This window comes from Sinocyclocheilus rhinocerous, unplaced genomic scaffold (assembly GCF_001515625.1).
Source record: "Sinocyclocheilus rhinocerous isolate Xijiao unplaced genomic scaffold, SAMN03320098_v1.1 scaffold848, whole genome shotgun sequence".
Taxonomy (NCBI): domain Eukaryota; kingdom Metazoa; phylum Chordata; class Actinopteri; order Cypriniformes; family Cyprinidae; genus Sinocyclocheilus; species Sinocyclocheilus rhinocerous.
Genome location: NW_015664186.1, coordinates 451,677 through 463,447, shown reverse-complemented (window position 1 = coordinate 463,447; position 11,771 = coordinate 451,677). Strand labels below are relative to the sequence as shown.

The 11,771-nt window shown below is 35.1% G+C and overlaps 1 long non-coding RNA gene across 2 annotated transcripts; it reads left to right on the top strand.

Annotated features, from left to right (window-relative positions):
• The first annotated feature begins 248 nt into the window (after window positions 1-248).
• Window positions 249-4,291, top strand: LOC107729846 (uncharacterized). 2 transcript variants are annotated; one of them, XR_001638628.1, is made up of 3 exons: window positions 249-288; window positions 417-496; window positions 4,243-4,291. It is a non-coding gene; the product is annotated as an uncharacterized LOC107729846 (long non-coding RNA). The 2 variants fall into 2 exon arrangements; XR_001638627.1 differs by having other exon boundaries at window positions 4,189-4,253.
• The last annotated feature ends 7,480 nt before the right edge of the window (window positions 4,292-11,771 follow it).

Genomic DNA, 11,771 nt, shown 5'->3' with positions numbered 1-11,771 from the left:
AATGATTTGCCACTGGATTTCAGTTTTTTTTTTTTTTAACCTTTATGAGGGCAGTTTTTATGCCCCCCTCCCCCTATAATTATCTGGTCAATGTTTAGTGTCATGGTAGGTTTTTATGTTATCACTGTTTTAAGTTTCAGCACTTTTGAGACTGTTGGGATTTGTTCTCTACTGATTCAGTATTTGCATATCTAGTTTTAGTTTCTGACCCCATCTGTGACCCATCAGTTGAGACTCACCTTTGAACACTGTATTAAAATTCCACACAGAATAGATGAAAAGTCAAAGGTAGGATTAACAGAAATTCCCTGTGGTTTTAGAATGTGATCTCAAGAGCTTGGTGTAATTAATTTATGATAACAATTTAGCTAAGGAACACTACTTAACCTCTTGATTTTTTACTTTTTGTCCTCCAGGATGGCCTCCTGGGTGAAGGTCAGTGGATCAGGTGGATGTTTGGCACAACCCGACCAATGAAGCAGGAGATTTTGAGCAGGTTAGCAACCATTAACACATTTAAATTTGATCTGAGATGTCTGAAGTCAGCATGTTCTGTTTTTTTTAAAAATAATTTTGCATTCTTGCTACATTTGCCATATAAATGTTAACTGTACTGTGTAACTTAAGAGTACAACCAAAGTGAAAATGTAAGGACTTTGTGGATTTGTACAGCATACTAAAGGTTTTAATGACGATCTAAAAAGGCAAAAAGGTTAGGTTTAGGGGTAGGGGTTGGAAAATATCATTAGCTAAGTATAAAAATGTTGTGTTTGTTTGTGTGTGTGTGTGTGTATAAAGTGCTTCTTCACACTCCAGTTGACACTGCCTTGTGTGGCTGTGTTGATATGTGGATTCAGCAGGTGTGTGAATCACAACCCCATATTAAATCTAAATTTACCTTTCATTTCCAAGATGATGAATGGAAGATTGAGTGTTTATTTATTTATGCAGCTTTATATGGCGATTCAGGCTGCCTCACATACAGCTTGTTAGTGCATTTGTATTCATAGGAACATAACTTTCGCCTTAGAACGTGTATATATCACTTCCAAACCAAGTTTTTTCATCTGCTCACAGTATCACAAATCAGTAAATCTGCCTATATGGGCCAGTATTTCAAAAGGCTTTTATTAAAACAACCCAGCTGTGCCGTTATAGTAATATATTAAGATCCAGGCCACATCGATCCTGTCTTCGTATTCCGGCTTGTTCTACAGAATCCAACTTGGCAAATCATTAAACTTTTAGTGTCTACTTATATTCAGCTGAATAATTTATCAGGCGGTGGGGCGAGTGATTCAGAAAACACTTGATTGTCTGCATGCTGGGGGTCTGGGGAGGTATTGAACCAGGAAAGATGATTTTGAGAATGTATTGGATGGAGCGGTGGCGGTGACGATGTTAATGACTGGAGAACTCTGTGCAGAATTGTGATAAAGTAGACAGGAATTTAAATTCTTTGAAGATGGATATGTATATGTATACACACACTATACATTTATATATCGAAAATATTAAAACTCTAATATTGTGAAATCTTATTACACTTTAAAATAACCAGCAGCCATTACTCCAGTCTATACGTTTCTTATTATTATCAATGTTGAAAACAGTTGTGGTGCTTATGTTAGTGGAAACAGTGATAAATTCTTTTAGGATCCTTTGATGAATAAAGGTTCAAAAGAACAGCATTTAGTTGAAGTAGAAATCTTTAGCATCAATGTAAAAGTCTTTAACTGTCACTTTAACTGTCAAAAAAAAAAAGAAAAAAAGAATGTACTTATGGTAAAGAAATATCTTAATGCGTGCTTTTTCCTTGTTACTATCACCAACCTTGACATGCTTTGAACCAGTGAACTGGCCAATTATTAATTTGAAAACCCCAAACCCCCAAATCAACCAAATTGTAGTTTGAATGCTATGTTAAAGTTGGGTCGGCTGAATCGTGTATGCTTTTGAACTTCAAGTGCTACATTTTATGCTTATTAGTTCCTACTATTATTTTAAATTTCCATTTTTAACTTTAACAAAACAAGCACATTCAGTTCAGCTCATCAGAACCTCCCTAAATCCCTATAGGTCCAATTAGCTTGGCTGTCCAGAGTGAAAAAGCATCGTTTCAGTGACAACATGCCATCACAAAAAAATCATTTTGAATAAATCGCTTTGAATATTTAGAGGTTTAATGCAGAAGTTGAAAGAGGTGTGACGCCATCAGTGGTAATCAGCAGCATCCATTATGGCTGTAGTGAGAATGAGAGAGAAATTTAGCCTCACCTCCTCCTTTCTGCCGTCTCCTCCCTCCATCCTGCCCGCTCATTTGATTGTTTTTACATTCCCGCATTATGTAAATATGTGCATTGTGATTCTTTGGGGAGCATCTGAGCATTAGCGAGGACAATCTGGGCCTTTGCTAGAAATGCTAGATAACATATGTCCACTTGTCATGCAAACACAAACACAAAAACAAATGGACATTAATACACTCACGACCAGGCCCCATGTGAATTCGCACACCATTTGCGTGCACCCCCAGGTGTCATTTACAAATGCTGAACTTACGGCTGTGAATAGACATTATTAATGGAGCCCAAAGTGGAGATACAAGGAGCTGCTTAGCCCTGAACCCTTAGCGAATATGAATAACAATAGGTGAGGGATCATTACATCGGCCTGGAGGGAACATTAATCAGGTTTTGCGTAATGAAGGCAGTTGCCGCAAATCGGGCATGCATAATGTTCTGCTGATGTGTGCTCCGCATTGCATTAGCATCACTGCCACTGCCATGTTAGCAAAGGTGTAACTGAGTCAATGAAATCGGAAGTCCAAAAGAACACACTTTAACAGTGTTTTCAGGGATTTTTTTTATTGAAATGCTTTTAAAATTCACAGGCATGAAACTACATTGATTCATCCATATTATGCTAATATCAGTCAAGATACCACAAATTCTTTTTTTTTATATCTAATAGCTTTTAGTTTGTCAAAACCACCCCGGACAAGTACTGTGGATGAAAGCCATGAAGTCACTTTCGAAATGAATTAATTCTAGCCACTTCCTTTGCAGCAAATTGATGGCCTGGAAAAAGAAAATATATTATGAGCATTAGTGCTACCGAAGGCACACTGAACCATGATTTGCTACTTACTATTGCTTGTCAGAGGCAGGTAGGTGGTTATTATGGTTCAGGGGAAGGGACATTATTGTTCTAGAGTCGTGGTTTTCCACCCGGGGCCCTGGGCCCACTAAGTGGCCTCAGCAAACTTCCAAGTGGGCCTCAAGGTGACTAAAAAGTATTTAATAAATGTGTTATCAGTGTTATTTTAGTAACATTGAGATCTATTATAGTTTTTATTAATATTTTTAATTTGTTTTATTTTTATATTTTCTATCTTTATTTTAATTTTCAAGTTTTAGTCATTTTATTGCATGTTTTTGTTATTTTTATTCATTTTTGTAAAATATAAAATGTTTACTTTTTATTAATTTTTATACATCAAGTTATTTCAATACATCAAGTTATACTAAATGAAAATAAGAAATGTTGCCTTGGCAGCTAGTTGAAATAAAATGAGTTTTGTATATTTCAATTAAAGGTTATTTATTTCAAGTAACAGAAGTGTTTAGTTAATAACCTTGAAAATCAAGAGTGATTTTTTTTTTAAACAATCTAACTTTAATCTAAATTAAAATGTTAAAAAAGATAATCAAAATATAAATTATTCATATATTAGTTATACAAATGAAATTTATTTAAATTATTGAAATTTAATTATGATTTTATAAGATAAAAGTGAAGAATGTTGAGTTCTTGAAACTTTTAAAATCACAGAGTGAACAATGGTTAATTAAATATATCAATACTCCCAGTTTCTGTTAATAAAAAAAACATTCATAATTATGGCAGAAATACCAAATGTAGCATATATCGGGGAGTCTTCGATCATTGTGTTGGACAAATGGGGGCCCTTTGTGTCAAAAAAGATTGAGAAAGTTTTATTGGATAAAACGGTGTACTGTGTGTAATATTTTTGATCTGTTGTTTTGGAAAAATGTGTATATCTGCTAAAAATGAATGTCAACTTTTAAAAGTACAGTAGCATAAATGGCCTCAAAGCATCAACTAAAACTCCCATTCTTTAAAAAAAAATACACTACATTAATCAAAAATCAAAAAATGTTTCAGGACACTGTTGTTCACGTCGTAAGCAAGGGGAAAACTCTGAAGTTGTTTCAGCAGGACACTTTCAAGATGATGGTTGACACAAAATCCTGAAGACATCAAAAGTAAGTTAAAGTTAAAGTTTTTTTCCAAGTTCATGGAATGCTGTTTTGCAAGGAAGATGCTAGACATGAATATATAAATGATGCAGATCAACACAAATCCTTTTTTAATTCTTTGGAGTCAATGTTACAGACAAGTAAAAGCTGAAGCATTTACCCAGCTGTTCGGACTAATGTAGTACAGCGGTGAACAGCGTGTTACTCTCATGTCCGTTTGATGTCGGCACGTCCTTCCTTTGTACAGAGGGAACAACAGCGGGGGCCTCGATCACAGCCAAACCCTGTTTAATCTAAATTAAAACTCACTAATCTTGTTATTATGCTGACCCCTTTGCGAGACACACTTCCACAAGGCCCCTTCATCCCTGTCACCCAAACATTTTCATTCAACCGAGACAAAAGGATATAGTAGGGAATTAAATGACAGTCTGGCAGTCTGAAGTGGGAACATTGATTTCAACAGGCTTGTTTTGATCACGAAGGCTTTTGAGTGATTAGGGGTTTCACTTTTTGTCCCTTTTGATTGTTCGTACCATATTGCATGATAAAACATCTTGGGTTCTCTGCTCAAAACCGAGGGTGAGTTTCACTCTCACTGCCGATTTGAGATCAGGCAGTTTCGGTTTCGGTCATATTGCTCAAGGTTAGGATTCGGGGATGGAATAGGCTGTGCATACGTCAATGGAGCCGTGCGGATGAACGTGTGACCTCCTCCTAATCCTGCGATGTGTCCTGCATAAGACTAGGACAGGCCAGACCCCGTACTGGAGATGGTGAAAGTTTCATTTCCATATGCATGAGATGAGCCGTTGTTATTTTAATGAAGGGCATCCTCCCTCGAGCAAATAAAAAAGACTGAACTGATGCTAGACATGCCTCTGTGATCAGCTTTAATGGTCTATCTTTGTAAAGAGATGTGGCAGAAAGAAACACATTAGGGTGATGCCTGTGTGTGTGTCTCAGGAAGTCTCATTTGAATCATTGCTGTGATGATCTTAGACAAACGAAAAGTGAAAAACAAAATAGAAAACTCCCACATTCATAATGTTTCTGCAAATGTCCTTTTAAATGCGTTTTTTTGTTTTTATTTCTTCTGCTGTCTTTTGAGGAATGAACCTGGAGCATTTGTCACAAACATCCCCTGCTCACAGGCATCCAATTCTTTTGCTATATGTTTATATAGCTATATAGTTACCTTTGATCATGTGAAATACAATTTTTTATTATTATTAAATTTGTTAGAAGGTTGTTGGGTAGGTCAGATAATATAATATAATATAATATAATAATCTATCTATCTATCTATCTATCTATCTCTCTCTCTCTCTCTCTCTCTCTCTCTCTCTCTATATATATATATATTATGTGTCAATATAAATCTGAACTTTTATTTTTTAATGCCTAAATAATATAGTCACATAATCTATCTATCTATCTATCTATCTATCTATATATATTATGTGACTATATTATTTAGGCATTACAAAATAAAAGTTCAGATTTATATTAAGTAAAAATAAATTACAAGCTGTTAATTAGCTTGTATCATAGCAGTTTACAATATATTTAATAGAGTGGCAGTCCTCAAGGGTTTTTATAATTTAACATTTCATACTTTACCCAAACCAAATCCTCATAGAAACCTGTTAACTTTATCAGATTTAAAGAAAATGTGATTTGGCCGATTTATGAGCATTTTAAATGGTGAGGACTGCTTTAAATGTCCTTCTGGCTCTCAAAAACACACAAATCACAATAATCTATATCATTAAAAGTTCTATTCATTAAACAAATATTTTCATAAAGAATATGCATCTAATTGTGTCTCATTAATGATTAATGTATTCTGAGGTTAATGGAAAACTTGAGTTAAGTTATGATATGATGTGCATGTGATGTTCTTTACAATATGCTTTGGTGTCAGTTCAGAGTGACTACTTTATAGCAGTGGCCATGTTCATAACACTGGATAAAGCTCTACACTGTATAGATGCCTATAGTCATGAAGAGACGTCTACTCAGTCACTTAACACATAAATACTAGTGTAATTGATTCTACAAGTTCCTGCTGGGTTTCTGAGCTCTTAGGAGAGTTTCTCCTCAGTAATCATTTTTCTCAAAGTCAAGAGTGAAAAGATGGGATGTCGTCTCCTTTTGTATTTGTATTATAATAACCTACCTAATGATTATGCGGCAGCAAAAGTGATATGAATCATAAGTAATGAAAGAACAGGGACCTTGTAAAGATGAGAAATGCATGAAATTAAATTATTATTCAAACAAAACTGAAGAAGAAGTAGAAGAGTGTCATCCAAAAGCCTATAAGATGGAGAAAAAAATTATAGACAAACCTCTTAGACGTCCTCTATTTAAATTGGTTTTGAATTATGTTTATGCTAATTTTGTTGTACATCCATATTAGTAAAACTTTGTCTACAAAGGTCTATGTCTGAAAGTTGTTGGTTTCTATTGTAAATCTGAGTGAATTTTGTCAGCAAAAGGTCATATTGAGTTGTAGTTGCTGATGACTCTCTTAACCTGTTCAAAGACGGAAAGATGGAAACTATTGATTATTTAATTTAGCTCTCAAAATAACATTCTCTATCTGTCCGGAAACATTTTAGATAAAGGTCGCTATTTTATAAATAGGACAAACTGAAATAGACTTTCAATTTTACCGTTTTTTTTTTTTTTTTTTTAACTCAAAGTACTAGACTCATTTGGGAAGAAGAATATAAGGTCATACGCCTACCTGAGTATAGTATGAGAGTCTAATTTGTCATGTATGTGTGTGTGTGTGCATGTTTGTTTGGATTCTTGAGTTACCTAATATTAATGAAATGATAGTGAAATCAGCTACTGAACATTGTGGGGACCAAACAATGGAAAATGGATCATCAAGCATTCTAAACAATATCTTAATAACATTTTTAAAATGCAAAAAGGTTTCTTTGAGTGTGACATTTAGGGGTAAGTGATGTCAAATTTCATTAACTCATTATAAAAACAATAGAAGTCAATAGAAAGCCCCCACCATGATAGAAAACCAAACGTGTGTGTGTGTGCGTTTATGAGAAGCAGTGAAAAAATTACTGCCACCTTTGACTTGCTCCTCATCCAGCCTCAGATCACTCACTGTCAAGATTTTCAAATTCAAGCCATCTATAGATATTTCAGAAACTCATTTGGAGGTGATTTTCTCTCTCTCCACACCCGCTGGCTCTGGCTCCAGTCATATACACCTCTCTCCCATAGGCGGCCGTAAGCCCGATCCTGAGCTGTACTATTTGATTTAATTTGAAGGGCCATCTGTAATCCCCCGCGGTACCCACTGAATCCCTGGGCCCGTCTGCTCTGCTGTTCTGCGAGTGTTTGCCTGTTATTGTGCTTGCTGCAGTGCAGGGCTCCTTTGTCATTTAGATCTCACACTGTTGAAAAGCCAGCAGCTCTCAGAGCAAGTTTGAAAGAGTTTTCAGCTGCTGTTTATCTGCAGAACTCATTCAAATATGACTCATGTGGGAGTATTTCTCTGTCATGTCATGAATAATTAATTATACCGCACAACTACATATAGTGCACATGCAAGTGTATAAATCACCAGTTTAATTAGGAAATAGAATCATTATTATTTTCAATCATATTTGGATATTTTGAGTTTTAGTACAGTAATGATTCTATTTTTTTTATGTTTTTATATTTGACACTAATTGGTGACCCCACATGGTACCAAAAATGTTTTAGCATACAAAAGTAACAAATATCTAATATTGAAATTTATTTAAATTATCATAATTGCATATGCCCAACAATATGCATAATTGTTAATGTATTATTGATAGGCTTATCAACTTTTATAGAGAAAATGCAACTTGTTTGAATGTTTGGAAATAAATGAATACTTTAATGATGCATTAAATGGATCGAAAAGTGACAGTAAGACATTTATAATGTCACAAAAGATTTTATATATAAGAATTATTTTATTTCTATTTTTTTTTATTCATCAAAAATCCTGAAAAAAAAAGTATCACGGCTTCTAAGAAATGTTTCTTGAGCAAAGCAGATTTCTGAAGGATCATGTGACACTGAAGACTGGAGTAATGACTGCTGAAAATTCAGCTTTGCATCACAGGAATATATTACATTTCAAAATTTAACATTTTCATAGTACTTCAAAATATTACAGTTTTTACTTTTTTTTAATTAAATAAATGTAGCCTTGTTATATCAAAAACATAAAATCCTACTGACCCCAAACTTTTGAACGGTGTATATGGTCAGATGCATTTTAGTATTTGCATTTAGCATTGTTTTTTCCCTGCTGCCCATGACTGTCAGAAGAACGTACAACTCACTGGTTGAGAACCACTATTTAAATTAAATATTAACTTGTTTTATGATGTTTTATTACATCACTGTGTCTATGGGCTAGTTGCATATCTCCGCCATCTTGGATTTCCGGTCTAGCGAGTGTGTGCATAGATACTTCCGGTTGTGATAAAAACGCCAGTGCAGAGAACCGGAGAAATCCAAATATTGCCTTCTGTATATGTTTACAGGATTTATAATATCACTTCAAATGCAAATAAGATCTACACTGCTATTATTACTATACTATAGATGTTAACTGAGCCAGTGCATTTGAAACTTACTTATGTTTGGGTTATGTTTGGGTCCGGTGAATGAATGAAATAGCCTACACTAACGTTAAGACTTGAACTCATGGTGTGTACACAATAGCTACACAATCTCTTTTTCCGTTACTAATTATGTAAATGTACAAATTACTTATTTCTCGAAAATGTTTGTATTACATTGATTTAAAAAAAAAAAAAAAAATTTACCTTGTGAGACATGGGCTGCGATTGATAAATATACATTTCTCAATTTTGCACATACATCAGTTTGTTCCATCATCATTTTCACAACTTATTTTTATATTTTTTTACACATAACTTAACTTTACTTTGCATCAAAAATATTTTTTAAATGAAAAAAAAAAAAAAACGGGCTGTAAAAGGATACATAATACACGAGTAATTTAAAGATTTGTTTTATCTGATAATTAATGCAAAAGAAATCGTAAAAATGTACATGCGCTGCTTATAGACAGATAATTATTTATGCAACAGATCTTTCACAAAACAGATAAATGTTAATAAATTAATACAAATAAATAAAATAAAATAAATTAATAAAAACACACAGGTAATGCAAACACCGATCTTTTAATTAATGCCAACCTACCATAATTACATTGTTAAATTGTACAGTTACAGTTATAAATTATGTTATCAAATAAAGTTAATAAAACATACATGCAGAAATCTCTGAGCATCTCGTTTGACAGTCGCAAACCTTATGATCTTATAAATGGCAATCAGAACAAAATCAACTCTCCGAAAATGTACAGTTTTGCAGATTTGAGTGGTTTGTGTTTGAATGAAGAGATTCCCGTGGACTGACTAACGTTAACCACTGACGCTGAGCCGCATAATCAACAGAAGAAAGAATGAAGCAATATCCGCGTTTTATCTTGATGAATTTCCACACAGAGGTACGCAATAATGTAGGGAGGATGTTTTCTCTTGTCTTTGATATACCACTACCCGCTTTTTAATCTGAAAAACATTAGTTATTTCTGTCTAGCCAAGTTTCGTATGAAATTCCTCCTTACAGTAAATGAGAACGTCGCAAAACCGGAAGTAAGTATGTACACACTCGCGTCGCCGAAAGCTCACCGGCGCCATCATGTGCACCGAGCCAATTAGATCCCTAATCTATTTGCTTCCATTCTTCTCTTGTGATTTTCAGTGTGTGGGTGCAGTGCAGGGTCGAGCGGGGAAGTCGGTGCTCGCTCAGGGTGAACAGTTGGATCTGTGAACACCGGGCAGAGATAAGCACCTGGAGAGCCTTTATATTTTCTTTTTAAATCGTCCAGTCAAGAGGACAGCAATTCGGCAGCACAGAGGCCCTAAATTCTGTCTCACCTCTCATCCTCTACCATTCTCTTTGCTCTTAACTAAATATGTTTGGAGTACTTGAGTAATACACCCACAGCCAATCAAATGAGCTGTAAATAGTGTGTGACTAATGATGTCAAACAATAATGGCACTTAAATGAAGTAATAATGAAGAGAAAGAAGTATTAGTTAATGGATTCAAACAAACAGGAATACATTAAAGAAGTAATGCTAATTGAACAGTTGATAGACTGAAGATGACGAGATCTTCATTCTAAGTCTTTGTTGGTGTGGATGGTAAGGGTAATAATCCTTTTCTCTGCAGAGGCAGTGAGTCAGCAGTAATTACGAGTGCTGCTTTGACTCCCCTGACCCTTAAGTTCTTGTCTTGTGTCTATAAATAACAACAGTGATGGGTCAGCGGCATCACCCACATGAGCACCATCACAGAATAGCAAATGAGATCCCATGAGCTGCGTGTGAGTGTACATTTAATGATACGGAGTCTGCAACCATACGTTTGTGTGTGTGTGTGTGTATTTGTGCATGTGTGTGCATCAAATATGTGACCCCAGAAAGGGCTGAAGGTGTTATTAATATGTGTTTGAATTTGTTATTCATAGAGTGTAAATGGGCTCGGAGTCTGCAACCATACGTTTGTGTGTGTGTGTGTGTATTTGTGTATGTGTGTGCATCAAATATGTGACCCCAGAAAGGGCTGACGGTGTTATTAATATGTGTTTGAATTTGTTATTCATAGAGTGTAAATGGGCTATCGGCGAGCCATAAGTGTCGGCATCAGGGTTGTAACAGAGAACTGCTGTCTGCACAGTAACTCCCTCCCCGATCGATCCACACGCAGAGAGCTTGATAAAAGGATCGAGCTGGGCCGGGCTTGACCTCAGGATCTGCTGCAAAAGCAGTTGAGGTGTCAAGTGGGCCAGAGAGAGAGGGGGGTTGATAACTTATGGGTGCCCTAGCTGTTTGCCGCCTACTTGTTAGTTGTGTTCTCGGTTTTCTGTTGGATGAGTGATTAGAGCCAGGGTTCACAACCTTGGTCTGTAACCCTTTTTTTATGTGCCACAATTTTTGCAATCTCACACCTCCGCCTCATCCACATAACACCATTGAGTTGGTTTGGATCCCACAGACGGCAAATTATGTTGTATTAAGTTCTTAGAAGTAACAACACCTTACAATTTAGTCAATATTATTTTTCATATATATATATATATGTGTTATTTATAGAATATATGTGACCCTGGACCACAAAACCAGTCATAAGGGTCAATTTTTTAAAATTGAGATTTATACATCATCTGGAAGCTTGTATAAATAAGCTTTCCATTGATGTATGGTTTGTTATGATAGGACAATATTTGGCTGAGATACAACTATTTGAAAATCTGGAATCTGAGGGTGCAAAAAAATCTAAATACTGAGAAAATCGCCTTTAAATTTGTCCAAATTAAGTTCTTAGCAATGCATATTACTAATCAAAAATTAAGTTTTGATATATTTA